This window comes from Elgaria multicarinata, chromosome 8 (genome assembly GCF_023053635.1).
Source record: "Elgaria multicarinata webbii isolate HBS135686 ecotype San Diego chromosome 8, rElgMul1.1.pri, whole genome shotgun sequence".
Lineage (NCBI taxonomy): Eukaryota > Metazoa > Chordata > Lepidosauria > Squamata > Anguidae > Elgaria > Elgaria multicarinata.
In genome coordinates, this window is record NC_086178.1 from 74869380 (window position 1) to 74883757 (window position 14378).

Here is a 14378-nt window from a genome sequence, read left to right on the forward strand (position 1 = left end):
TTTACTACAATTAGCCATTCTCTCTGAATGTTCAAAGAAGTAATCAGGAATAAATCAATGTACAGCTGTAGCTATGTGATTATTTGCAAATGCAGATTTTTTTTAAAAAAATATAACACTTAATCCACTCTGTGCATTGTATTGATTTTTCTTTTTTACACTGATAAAATATTTTTCTATTGCTTTTATTAGAAAAAACGTTTTAAAATATTTATACAACATGTAAAATTAATTTAAATAGAGATGATTCAAAACTGCCTCAAAAGTTTGAGATGGGGAAATTCCCACTCTGTACCTCATATTTACAAATATTCTGGCTGAAGATGGGGTATGAATTTCAGAGGCTTGTAGGCACATGTCCTAACTAGGGTTGTATAAGAAATTGTTTCAGTTCATTTTTAATCAGAATTTACCCACTTCTCACATTCCAGATCAAACACATAGTCTCAGACCCGATCCGCAGTCAAAATCCGTATGTTTCTGAACTTGCAATGTGTTTCACAGACTTTAAAAAGTCTGTGTGATAACATGTAACAATGTGCACAAACAATGCGTACATTCGAAAAATTCACTCAGATATGCTTTGATTAATGGAAGAGAAATGTGTACATTTCAAAGATGCACACAACTGTATATTTGGATTTTCATGTGCAAAGAAAAAGCAACGCTTGCGATCTGATACATGCTCAAAGCAGAACGAGCTCTATAATTAAAGTCGGAGAACTTTGGCAGTCTCGACTTTTGCTGATTTGCACAACCCTCAGGTTGGCGCCCTGTTGTGGATGGAATAGCTATAAGCAATGGGGAGAGCAAATGTAGTGTGGCCCCAGTGTGTTTCCTAGAGTTGGAAGACTCTAGGAAAGTCGGTAGTGCACATGCTGGTAACTAGGGGTGTGCATGGACCCCCCCAATCCGCTTCTCTTCCAGATACACAACTTCTGGATTGGGTCCGCTCCACTCCAATCCGCCTATGGTCCGCTCTGCTTCACTGCGAAGCTCCGGATCCGGATCGGAGCTCTGCTTTCCCCCCCACAGACTTGCATTGAAATCCAAAAATGCCTACAACTTTTTTTCTGTTAATGTTAGAAATCTCAAACTCAGCACCATGATAGCTTATCCATGTATACACATGCACACCAAGCCTCAAGCAAATCCAAGCATCCCCTGATTTTGGGGGGATTTTTGAAAATTGGACACCACATTTTCAGAAATGGGATTTACACCAACATTTTTACAGATAAAAACTTTGAAGTGGGCACCCTCACAGATGCCATCTAGATCCACATTCATGGCAAGTTTCAAGCAAATCCCATCATCCCCTGATTTTTGGCAGGGTTTTTCCCTTTAAACTCACCCCAATTCAAGTCCCATGCTAGAACTCTATCAATTTTCATGTTAGAAATGTCAAATTAGGCACCATGACACCTGATCCATGTATACACATGTATGCCAAGCCTCAAGAAAATCCAAGTCTCCCCTGATTATTGGGGGATTTTTGAAAATCTGACACCCCAGTATCTCAGGGATTTTTAAAGCTGCAGACAGCTCAATGGGCTTTATTTATGGCCATTTCAAATGAAATCCCAACATGCCATGAATTGGGGAGTAGATAAACCTAAATATGAATTATCTTCCACACTTGAAAAATTTATTTGGAACGTCAAAAAGTCTAAGTGAGTGCAGGAAGGACTTATCCCCTGAGTCAAAGCAACACACACACAAACCATCCCTGCGAGGCGGGCACAGAGGAGGACAGGCAGCACTGGGAGCAAGCATGCCGGAGGCTTGTGGGGTTGAACCACAAAGCCCATCATGTAGTACAGCTGCCAGGCACCAGGCGGGCAGAGAGGCAGGCAGAGATGCCATAGATCTATGGGGAAGTCAGTCCCGGCAGATGCCCCACCACAACAGCACCCAGGCGGAGGAGGGAAGGCAGGCATGCAGCAAACATTTCTGGGGGCACAAGGAAGTGAGCCAAGGATTGTTTCAAAGCCAGTAATGCAAACCATCCCTGTGAGGCGGGAGCAGCACAGAGAGATGCCTTTTCTTTTGCATCCCATAACTAGGAGGCTAGGAGGATAAGAGTAAAGCTTTGTGATCCTTGCTTCAGAGTTGATTGACTGCATTGTGATCAAAGCCATTATTAAACAACAACAAAATAATAATGTTAATAATAGCAGTACTAATTAATATTAATAGCAATAACAACTACTACAACAACAACAACGAGTTGAACCACAATGAAAGCCTGCCTGACTTCACTGACAAGGAAAAGCCAGGAGAGCTCGGGCTATGGGGTGTGTAAATATGAAATGAAATAAATAAATAAATAAATAAACAAACAAACAAACAAACAAAGGAGGGGTGGAATTAAAAGCAGCAGTGTTGCTGAATAAACAACAAGAAGATTTTTTTTAAAAAACGCTATGTCTGTCTTTTACCAGTAAGAGGAAAGTGGACGTGCCCAGGGGAGGGGGAATTATGCTAATTGACTGGCCCTAAGTAAGTACCAGTCTTTAAGAAGCTACCTGAAGCTACCTGACACTTCAACTCATGACAGGCGTAGCTTCTCCACTGGTTAGTCTTTGGAGGGTTCTGATGACCCTCCAAGGACAGGAGTGCTCTAGGGGATGTCCACATGTTCTAGGGGACCTCATCCCCTTGCACCACATCTATTCAGTTGTTCACCAAGGTTAGGGTCGGTAGCAGTGCTGAGTTTCCTATCTGTTATTTATTTGCTTAGTATATGATTTCAGGTTGTGTTTGTGCGTTTGGTGGGGCTACTGTTTAAAAAAACACTGGGAAAAGTCCGTTCAGAGACTAAGAAAGAAAACTTTCCCAGTATCCCAAGTTACTAAGTATCCCATTTTGCTTATCCCCCGTCCAACTTTGGGATTGGAGGATGCTTCATCAGGTGATCATGATTGGGAGTTGAATCTGCCTCTCAGCACTTCAAAAAGTTAACTCTCCTGCTTTTTTTACCCTATTTTTTTAAAAAATATAGCAAGCAAACTGCAGCACGCAAAGTGCTGAAAATAGGCTCAAAATGACCCCCACCCACAACTCTCTAAGCACAGCGAGTTTCAAATAGATAGCTTGAAAACCAAAAAAGTTATCCACTAATCTTTTCTTCAATGCAATCCTATGGGCGAAAAAATTCAAAATGGCGGGTGGAGCGCTCCGCGAAATGAGAAGTGATCCGCTTATGGTTGCTTCTCTTCGCCATGCTTCTCCAGCCCCCGATCAGCTTCTCCTCCGCCTGTAGCGGAGACGGATCACCCTGATCCACTTCTGCTTCTCCGATCTGAGGAGAAGCGGATCACACCCCTAGTATGCAAAGTAAAGATAATCTAGAATAATTTTGGAAATCCAATTATGCCAATGATTCTGCTGGTGTACCAGCTACCCATGTTGTCTCCCTGCCTGAGACAACTATATTCATACTTCGATATTCAATATTCATACAATATTCACACTTTAGTGAGGCCTGCTTGGGACTTCATGGCCGCCATGCCAACCATGGTCAATGTGTTACCAGCCTGACACACTCTACAGGAAATACTCTAGACCTAGTATTTACAAATGATGAGAGATTGTTGTTGTTGGTGGGGTGCCTTTAACCCTGTTGTCATGGTCAGACCACTTCCTGGTGAGGTGTGAGTGACAGTAATTTATTTCCTCTGCAGGGTTAGTGGACCCATTAAGATGGTCCTCTTCTGGAGACTTTTGGAATCCATGGAATTCTTAATGCCCTGGGAGGGTTTCCAGTTGACATAGCTGGCACTTCTATCCAGGCCTTAGTCTCACTAAGGATCTGTGAGATTAAAACAGCTGTTGAACTGATCGTTTCTAAGTGTCCTCTCCAGTGTTGTATTACCCAACCTGCTCCTTAGTTTACCAAAGAGTTGGGGGCAATGAAGCAAACAGGATGACGACTATAACACAGATGACATAAGTCTCATAGAGACTGCAACTGGACACAAGTAGGAGCACATTACAGTGCCTAAATGTGGCACTAATTTCCATGGCATTCTCAAGTAGTCACCCAGAAGAGCTTTCTTGTGTGGTGAAAAAGTTGCTATATATGAACCTTAGGAATGATATGTTGGAACTCTCAAAAGCCTACTATGGCAGATTTGCTAGGCACTGTGAAGGTAAAGTCACTCGTATTCACTTTGACCTTGACACTGTCATTAGAACAGTCCAGAGCAAAGCCTGGCCTGGTTTTATGAGTTCAGCTTCAGTCCTATTTCAGAGTCCAATGTCTGTAAAACTTGGTGAGTCACATGATTGGGTTTAGTATGATTGACAACAAATACTACTATTACTACTACAACGACAACCACAAAATAAGGGGAGCAACTAATTTTATCTCAAAGCTTTCTCCTTGCTGCTCTAACCATCAGAAATAACCCCAGGATACTGTGTAATTAAACTTTCCCATCAAATCTAATCCCTGTGTGCCATATGTTCGCTGTAGCTTTGTGCTAGAAGCAAATATTCCTCAAGATAGAAATTTGTCTTATTTATTTATTTATTTATTTATTTATTTATTTATTTATTTATTGTATTTCTATACTGCCCAATAGCTGAAGCTATTTAGATGATGTCTTTATAAAGAAATCATTGTGCCTCTTAGCCGAAGTGTCTTTTCTTTTTGAGGTGGTGGCAAAACATAATGGGTGAGAGTGGGATAACTGGCTGTCAGTCACAGGGGAAGGAGAGTCCTGTAAGGTGAAAGCAGAAGCATTGATCAGGCCACACACTCATGTTGACTTAATGCACGTTCAGGGTTGGGACCATGTCTATTGGCTCTAGATGCCACATACTCATTCATCATCATGTCTGAACAGAGCCTAATGACATCCAAATTGGAGTAATCACTCAGAGCATTCCCTATATCTTATTTATTTATTGCATTTTTATACCACCCAATTGTGAAAAGTGAGAATCAAATAAGATAAGGCAAAAATGGATACTTTAGGTTTTGGATAAACTACCCTACATTCTATTAAATATATTTCTGCTTGAAACTTGGGCAAAAGAGGATTAAGTGAGATGGGGGAAAACATGTATGGCTTAATGTATTCCCATATCAATTTTGTGAACATAATATATGTGAGAAAGGTTCTAGTTTTCTTGTGGGGACTTGGAAATCTCCTGAAGAGGAATGTACGCAGGAAAATAGAAGAATAAATGAAAATTCAATCCATGGTGTCTATCTGTGTCTGTTACCTTTGTAATATAGAAAACCAACACCTTTGGGGGAAAGTTTCTGTATAAACAGAGTAGGTTGGAGAGAACCAGATGAATATTCAAGGGTTGTTGTGGACGGACGCATCACAAAACAAGCCCCTTTATTAGCAGAATATCAGAAAGTTAGCAGGTTTCCCTGCTTCTTTCTACCCAAGATGTTCAAGTGGGAATTGCGCTTCATAAAAATAATACTAACCTTTTCCATTTTTGACTCAGAGCAAGCAAGCAGAAATGAACATTTTAAAAAATAAAATAAAACCAAATCCCTCCCTCCACCTCAAATACGAAATACTATGTGGATGTTACTTTTAACTACTTTGAGATCAGGCATTGGTGTGGTATAGGAGCTCCAAAATGAAGGATTTTCTACATTTCTTCAAATGCTTATTTAAAGGATTCTGGCTGTCGAGATCCTGCAGGATATAGCAAATTGCAAATTCTGCTTTTGAGTGCACAGTATTATCAGGAACCAGCTTTCTTATAAACCATGTTCTTAAGCTCCATCAGCATTATAGCCCACTGTCACCGTGCGTTGTTTCCTGAGGGCTCACATGATATCATCCATGTCCTGCCATGATCTCTCCTCTTCCTCCCCTCTTTGCGAGGTTTCTTGGTGTGGGGAAAGAACGTTTTTTCCGGCAATGCGCTCGACCCTCAACATGTATTTTTATCCGATTGTACTCAATCCAATGCTCTGAGAGCGTGTGTTAAAGGGGTGGTATTGCTGATGAAAGGGAGGGGGCATGCCTTTTCTCCAGCACACCATGCCAATCAGTGGGGAGGGTGAGGTGTCCAACTGCGACCAATCAATACACTGTAAGGGGAGGTACAAAGGAGATGGGGGGGAACAGCGATTCGCTGTTGTGCAGGAGAGGTCTAAAGATAAATGAAACATAAGCCTTTCAAATGCTATGTAAATGGAGGGGGATAATACAAGGGCAAACCAGGGCAAATGTTTAGGTGTGATGGACCCCCTTGTGTTAAGCACAGCTAGGACACTCATTGTTTGAAACAGCAGTGGGGATACACTTCAGCCCTATCTCTGGTGTCATGTCCCCACATTAGTCTTGTCCTCTAGTGTCTGCATGTTGAGGGCAGTTGTGCAGGGGAACCCTTACATGCAAGCAACTGCTTGTGTGCAGGGGGTCCTATGCAATCAACCATTGCAACCATGCAATCAACCATGCTATCCAGGGCAGGGCTAGCAAAAGGATATGCCCTTCCTTAATATGTAGCCTTGAATCTCTGTTTTTGCTGCTTTTAAATTTTGTTTTAACTGTTTTATTCTGTTTTTAGTTTTCATTTTATCTTGTCCACTGCTCCGAAATTTTTCAATGGGGAGCGGTATATAAATATTCTGAATAAATCTATATAAATAAAAATGTAAATGTTTGTTTGTTCCTAATCTAAAATCTCCGAAAGTTCTTCACCAGTTGCTTTGAAATTTTGACACAACGTTGCATTCGAATATGCGCGTGTTTTTGTGTAACTATATTATAGATGGGGACAAAAGTGTGTCTTAGAATCAAAGAAATAGGGTATATAAAAGCCCAGAGGCCTCCTCCAAGCCACTTATGCAAATAGGAGAGAAGTCATTGTGACATCACCAACCAGTAGGCCAATCCACTGCCTCTGCCTTCTCTCCTATTTCCATGTTCTCTCCTATTTGGCACCATCTAGCGATGTTTCTCGGAACTGCGGCCTTCTATGGAAGTTCCAAGTTCTGAAGAAAGGTAACTGCCAGGAGATTCCGGCCTAGCAGAGGGGCCAAAACCTACTAACCTCTTCACCACTCCTGTGACAGGTAAAAACATTCTTTTTTTTGAAAAACATCGCCATCTGTTGGACGTAAAAGCAACACATGCTATACTACATATTGTACGATTCCATATATAGATATGCTTTTTTGGAAAAACAGCGCCATCTGTTGGACGTAAAAGCAACACATGCTGGTCAGGCTGGAAGATATATAAGGAGCAATGAAGCTGTATGGCGATTCTTTCATTTCCCATACATGAACGAAGTCCAGCTGTTGTTCACTTAGCAGTACATCTAGAAAATGGACAACGTGTTTATTTCACAGCTGCAAATGTGCAACAAATAGCCCTGAATCCACTGGCTACAACGTTAACTGCTTTCTTCACGTTATGTCAAAATGACGCGTGCTTCGTTCGATGTAGAATTGCGTCGTGAACAAAATTACAACACGGGTGATCTTTTGTCGTATGTGCAATCAAATATTCCTAAGCTAACGCTTGAGCAAAATGGCATTTACGATCAAATAATGCAAACTGTCAATAACGGGGTTGGAGAAATCTTCTTAGATGCGCCAGGAGGAACTCGTAAAACGTTCCTAATTACATTGATTCTGGCAGCAATTTGATCCCAAAATGACATAGCCTTAGCTTTTGCGTCGTCCAGAATAGCTGCGACATTGCTACCAGGTAGAAGAACTGCTCATTCCGCTTTGAAATTGCCATTGAACATGCAATTCACTGAAACTCCCATGTGCAACATTTCCAAAACATCCGGCATGGGAAAAGTATTGCAAAAATGCAAACATTATTTGGGATGAATGCACAATGGCGCACAAAAAATTGCTTGAGGCTCTTAATCGATCATTGCAAGATTTGCGTGGAAACATCAGATCATTTCGGAACGCATTAATATTGCTTGCAGGAGATTTCAGGCAAACATTACCTGTAATTCCTCGATCGACACCAGCGGACGAAATAAATGCTTGCCTGAAATACTCTACTTTGTGGCGACACGTAAAGACGTTAAAATTAACTACAAATATGCGTGTCCAGCTGCAAAATGATCGATCAGCTGAGATATTCTCACGTCAATTGCTGGAAATTGGGAACGGAAAGGTGCCGGTTGATCTGACCTCAGGATGAATTTCATTGCCTCATATCTTCTGCAATTTAGTGACGTCAAAAGAAGAATTGGTTGAAAAAGTATTTCCCAATATTCAAACCAATTATAAGAATCACAATTGGCTGAGTGAACGAGCTATTCCTGCGGCCAAGAACAAAGACGTCTACGAACTTAACAATATTATTCAGTCTAACATTCAAAGTGAGGCAGTCACATACAAGTCCGTCGACACTGTTGTGGAAGCAGATGAAGCGGTTAATTATCCAACAGAATTTTTGAATTCACTCGATCTGCTAGGGATGCCACCGCACGTACTGCAATTGAAAATCGCCGTGCCAATTATCATGTTGCGAAATATCAACCAGCCAAAGCTTTGCAACGGCACGCGGCTTGCAGTAAAAAAATTACTCAGCAACGTCGTAGAAGCAACAATCTTGACAGGACCTTTCAAAGGTGAAGATGTCCTCATTCCTCGCATTCCTATGATTCCAACAGATATGCCATTTCAATTTAAGAGATTGCAATTCCCAATTCGATTGGCGTTTGCAATCACCATCAACAAAGCTCAGGGCCAAACTTTAGAATTGTGCGGTTTAGATCTAGACACGGATTGGTTCTCACATGGACAATTATATGTTGCGTGTTCTCGAGTCGGCAAACCAGACAATCTCTATATCTGCACAGACAATGGAACAACAAAAAATATTGTATATCCACAAGCATTGTGAAATTAAACATATTAGAAACGTGTACTTTCTCTTTTCTTTCTTTTCCATTTAACCAGACTGAGCCACAGCAACGCGTGGCCGGGTACAGCTAGTAAATAAATAAATAAAGTGGGGTGAGAAGTGTGGTTCCACCATGGGCCTGCCCTACATATGCATGAATAAGGCTCTTGTCAAGGGATTGATATGTTCTTCAGTTTCACATCTAAAAAGCATTCTTAACTAAGTCAAAAGAAAAGATCTATATTTATATTTGGTCTTTACACAAGGACAAAATTACCACAAATGCTTGAATTTTTGACATGAAGATTTGAGATAAATGGGAAACCTCTACTAAGGGTACAATCCTATGCATACTTAGATAGAAAAAAAATCTTTCAACTCCCACTATTCCCCAGCTGGGGTATGCTGGGAGTTGTAGGATATTTTTTCAGTCTAAACACGCCTAGGATTGCCTCCACAGGAGAATCAATACTAAATATCAGTATCATAAACCAACATATAAACTAAGATAACAGAATCTGTTTGTCATTGTCCCCACACCATTTATTTTAAAATTAATGTATTTTCTTTCTGAGTTTCTTTCCTTGCTTGTAAACTCCATTTATCCAAATCTGTTGTAAAACATTATCTGTGACTTTTTCTTTTTATAACAATACATTTAATTAACTGTCCTTGACAAATGAGCAACAAAAACAGTCTGGAGTAATAATGTTAACAAGATAATATAGCGAGTGTGTATAATTCAAAAATAATTTAGAAAATTAGGAATGCTACCTTCCAATTGAAAGGGCAGACCCAGGGGGATTTTAGATGCTCCTGCCTCTTGAACAGCAACTCCCCATACCATATCACAATCTAGTTTTGCAAGTCAGGCCTTAGCTAGACCTAAGGTTTAGCCCGGGTTCGTCCTGGGGTCATCCCTGTTCATGTAAATGACACACAGGATATCTCGGGAGCAGGCAGGGACGACCCCAGGATGATCCCGTGATAAACCTTAGGTCTAGCTAAGGCCTCACTGTCACATGATCATGCACCATATGAAGCTTTGGAAACACAAGCTCAAATTCCATTGGACATACAAAACTAGTCTTTAGATCCTGACCTTAGCATATGTGGGCCAATTCATATGTTTGTGTGGCAGTGTGATTGTCACCAAAAATATGCTTCCACAAAGCCAAGGCTTCACATGACTATAAGGCATCTGTAACGGCCTCCTATATCAGCCAGTCAGAGGAATAAAGGCTATGTCAGTGGCATATTTCCTGAGGGAGCCATGGAATTGTCTTGAGTATTTATCACACAGACCAGCTCACTCATTGAAATGAGTCCACAGCCACATATGAAAGCCATTTTAGGTGGCAACCATGCTACTGCTCCCTAAGCCAGGATATGGGCTGCTACCGCAAACAAAGAAATAATCTCTATTTCTTAGGCATCAGGAGAAAATTCCTGGCTGCCTCTCAGGAGCCACCAGGATAGAAATGAGAGCCCTTGGCTCTGTTTGGAACCACCAGAGATCCATTTTAGATCATCTTCTAGGACACGGGAATATTCTATTGGGCCCCACCTGCCATGGCTGGTGATTGGATCCTCCTAAACAGGAAGCGCTATAAAGGGCTTTTTACTTGAACTGAAACTTTGAGCAATGACAAATAGTGTTCCTGATATATTTCCTTGTCTTCTCAGGCTTTGACTCCTGGCTCCCCTCTGACAGTTGTCTAGAGTTGCGGATACTAGTTAAGAAATCTGGCATCAAGCGTATTTCCAGGGCTACGGTTTCCAGTCTTACGGGACGTTATTTACAACTGCCAAAGTCAAAGCAAATCATTCTTTTGTAATGGCACCACACAGAACATATAATAGGAACAATGTTGAGCAGCATTCTGTTGAACGTTGAATAGCACTGTAATGTTTCATTTTAATCTACGTTTTTGAGAGCAGATGGACTTTTAAAGGCAAGGCTAGAAGGATACAATAAAGATGCAATGATAAATGCACTCTCTGGTACCTTTTTGTTTTGCCGTTTTGTTTACCTGAGCAGGACTGAAGATTCTAATGCAAGAATTAACTGTTTTCCCTTCAATGCCTTAATGCCACATATTTTACTTTTCCGTCTTGTTCTGTGACTTGTCGATATTGCTGTGACAGATAAATGAAAAGATTGGGTACTGTACAACATATGCCTCCAGGGTAGGTTTTTTTTTTTTAGAAACAGCTGTTATCTCCTCTTTTGAAAATGCCTAATACTTTAAAAGCTGCCTAGTGGAATAAACACTTGGTGTTGATACTAGGAGATTACAAGTCATGTGTGGGCACTTCTTTGAAAGGTTATCAACAGTAAGTATAACAAGCACTCAAATACAGCAGAAGGAAAGGTGTGTCGGTGGGTGTATGTGCAGAAATCACATTACAGCACTCATGCTTAACTATCAAATACCACATTTGACACATGTATCCATTAGATAATTTCTCTCCCTTTGGAAGCAGATGTAATTTACTGAATTGATTTACATTTCTTTCTGCACCCCCTCCATTAAAGGAGATAAATACAGGAAAGTAAACCAATTTAGATGGCAATCTTCTTAACATAATTGAATCAATGTAAGTGAGAAAGGACATGGATTAAAACAACATTAATGCATCACACTTCAGGACCTACGGTGTGATCTGTCACCATGCCTGGAAAGAGAGCACATCTCCTTGAATGTTTCCCCTTACCAGCTGGCTCTGAGACCCAGTGTGGTGTAGTGGCTAAAATGTTGGACTGGGAGTTGGGCAATCCTGGGTTCTAGTCCTTATTCAGCCATGGAAACCCACTGGGTGACTTTGGGCCAGTCACAGACTCTCAGCCTAACCTACCTCACAGGGTTGTTGTTGTGAGGATAAAATGGAGAGGAGGATTATGTATGCTGCCTTGGGTTCCTTGGAGGAAGAAAGGCGGGATATAAATGACAATAATAAATAAATAAATAAGTTCTTTTCAGATGCAAACTGTTAACTCTGGGTGCTGGCACATAGACTTCTCACCTGTGACCCTAATTTTATTTTATAGATACCATGATTAAATATGTCCATGCCCAACCTGTCAAGCATTCAGGGGAGCAAAAAAGTTTTTTTGGGTGTGTGTGTGACAGGCTATCAAGGATGCACTCTAGCTTAGGGTCAGACTTGAAGATGCATTAAACACATGTTTGCATTTAACTTGTCTAGTTTTTTGTGTGTTTTCAACAACAGCTGTGTGGGAGAGGGAGAGGGTCAAGATTGGGAGTGCAACATGCTGCAATGAGCCCTGAGAGGGAACCTGCCATGGACACCAACGGAAATGTCCTTCCCAGAATGCATATCAGCTTTGTGTGCATGTGAACGCATGCACGCTCGTTTTTGGCAGAAGTTGTTCTCATCTTCTCTTTTGAAAATGCTACTCAAGGGCAAGGCACTAATATTGCAAGCTATTGCCGACTTCAAGATCATTCGGCAGCGTTGGCCTGGAGTAATAATAATTTGGTCCTGCATACTACCCAGGTTTGCATGGCGATCGGGTGAGATAAAGCCGATGGAGAGGGCTCGACGGCGTGTCAATGTCGAAATCTTCCGAGAGCTAATTAAACATGGGGACTCCAGCATCTTGCACCCCGCAATCACACTGACCCGGAGGGAGCTGTACCGACAGGATGGTGTGCACCTGTCCGATATCGGAAACGATTTATTTTTATACGATCTGCAAAGGGGCCTCCATGGCGTTTTAGGTCGATGGGGGGGGGGGGAGCGACTAAGCAAGTGGCTTGCCGCCCCCTGTGGCAGGTAGGGAATGGGCATCCAGAGGGAATATAATGGCGAGCTTCCAAGGCACTGTTACAGTGATAGGTGACTCCCGAGGGCTCCCGGTGTTGAGCCTTGTGGCCAGGCCGGGGGATAAGGACCACCTTTAAGACCGACCTCGCTCACCCACCTTGAGCCTGGGGGGCATGGGTTGGGGGTGACAAGGGAAGGTCTCCCAACCCCATGTAGGGGATGGACAGCAGGGCGGCGAAACTGAGCGCCACCCGCTGGGCCAGGAAAGCTTGCCCCTTCACTTAGTAAGGCCTGAACGCAGGCCAGGCTGGATGCCCGATGGAACCCTTTGCAGATCTTGAATAAATGTGGCCCAATTTAAATTCCAGCACTTTTGTCGTCTCTTCTTTCTTGCGTCCGTCCCACAATGCATATCAGCTTTGTGTGCATGTGAACGCGTGCACGCTCGTTTTTGGCAGAAGTTGTTCTCATCTTCTCTTTTGAAAATGCTCAATACTTTAGAAGCTGCCAAGTGGAATAAACACTTACTGTTGATATCAGGAGATTACAATCCTGTGTGGGCACTTCTTTGAAAGGTTATCAGCAGCAAGTGTAGCAAGCACTCAAGTTCAGCAAGAAGGAATGAACAAGTGACGGGCATCACTAGAACTCCATGGACCTTGTGCACAAAATGATTGATTCAGGCTAAGGAGAAAGAAAACTATGAGATATATATATATATATATATATATATATATATATATATGGGGTGTGGGTGTGTTTGTTTTTTAAAAAAGTTTCTTACAGGCCAATGATATACATGCTTACTCAAAAATAAGCCCTATTGAATTTAATGGGGCGCAGTCACAGGTATGTGGAAATGCTGCCTGGGGCATGCTAGGAATTATGGGACAGTTTTCTTAATAAACATGCATAGGATTACATCTTTAATCACCCCAACTCTGCTCCTGATTGCCCAAACACTGGAAAAGCCAAGGCCCAAATTCCTCAATATATGAGGGTGGCGTGGCAAACAGCTTCTTGGCATTTCTGTGTAGCTTGGCTGCTAAAAATGATGTTGGCTCCTAGAAATGCTGCATATTTTAAAAACCCTATTTCAGACAAGAAATGATTCCACACGATATTAGGAGAGAGTCTATAGAGTTCTAGCAATGTCCTTCACTTATTCATTGATGTTTGCTCAGAAGTCTTTCTGTGTAATCAAACCCAATGCTTACACTGACTTCAATGGGACCTGCTTCATAGCAAACATGCTTAAGTTATTTTTCCCCTTTCAATAGTGCAGAGTTAGCAGTTGGCATCTTCCTGGTCAGGTGGAGCAACAGCTGAAAGTGACCATCCACCACTTTCTTAATACCTTCTCACCCTAGAGTTCCAGCCACCAAACAGCTGAAGCCATTTGGCACTGTCTTATGCTACTGCAGTCAAGCTGGCTGTCATGTCTTACTTTACTGCTCTTGTTTTGGGAGAAGATATTTCAGATAATCAATAGAGGAGGCGGCACCAGACACTAGCTAGCTTGTACCAGTGGAGGAGGAAGCTCTCATGGGTGATATTCCAGCTGGGAGTCAGCAATCTCCAGAGCTTATCTCATCAAAGCCAAATCCTACACACTCAGTGGGAAGTGAGCTTTCTTCCAGAGGAGAGCATCCCGAAAAGCTAGCTGATGCTAGGGTCCGCAGGAAGCTCAAATGCACCAAGCGGAAGGAAGGCGTGAGACTA

At 41.9% G+C, this 14378-nt stretch overlaps 1 protein-coding gene across 1 annotated transcript in view; it reads right to left on the reverse strand.

The window, feature by feature from the left end:
* Positions 1–14378, reverse strand: part of ADAM12 (ADAM metallopeptidase domain 12) — a 257743-nt gene that overhangs the window by 110486 nt on the left and 132879 nt on the right. The gene's annotated exons all lie outside the window — the stretch shown is intronic.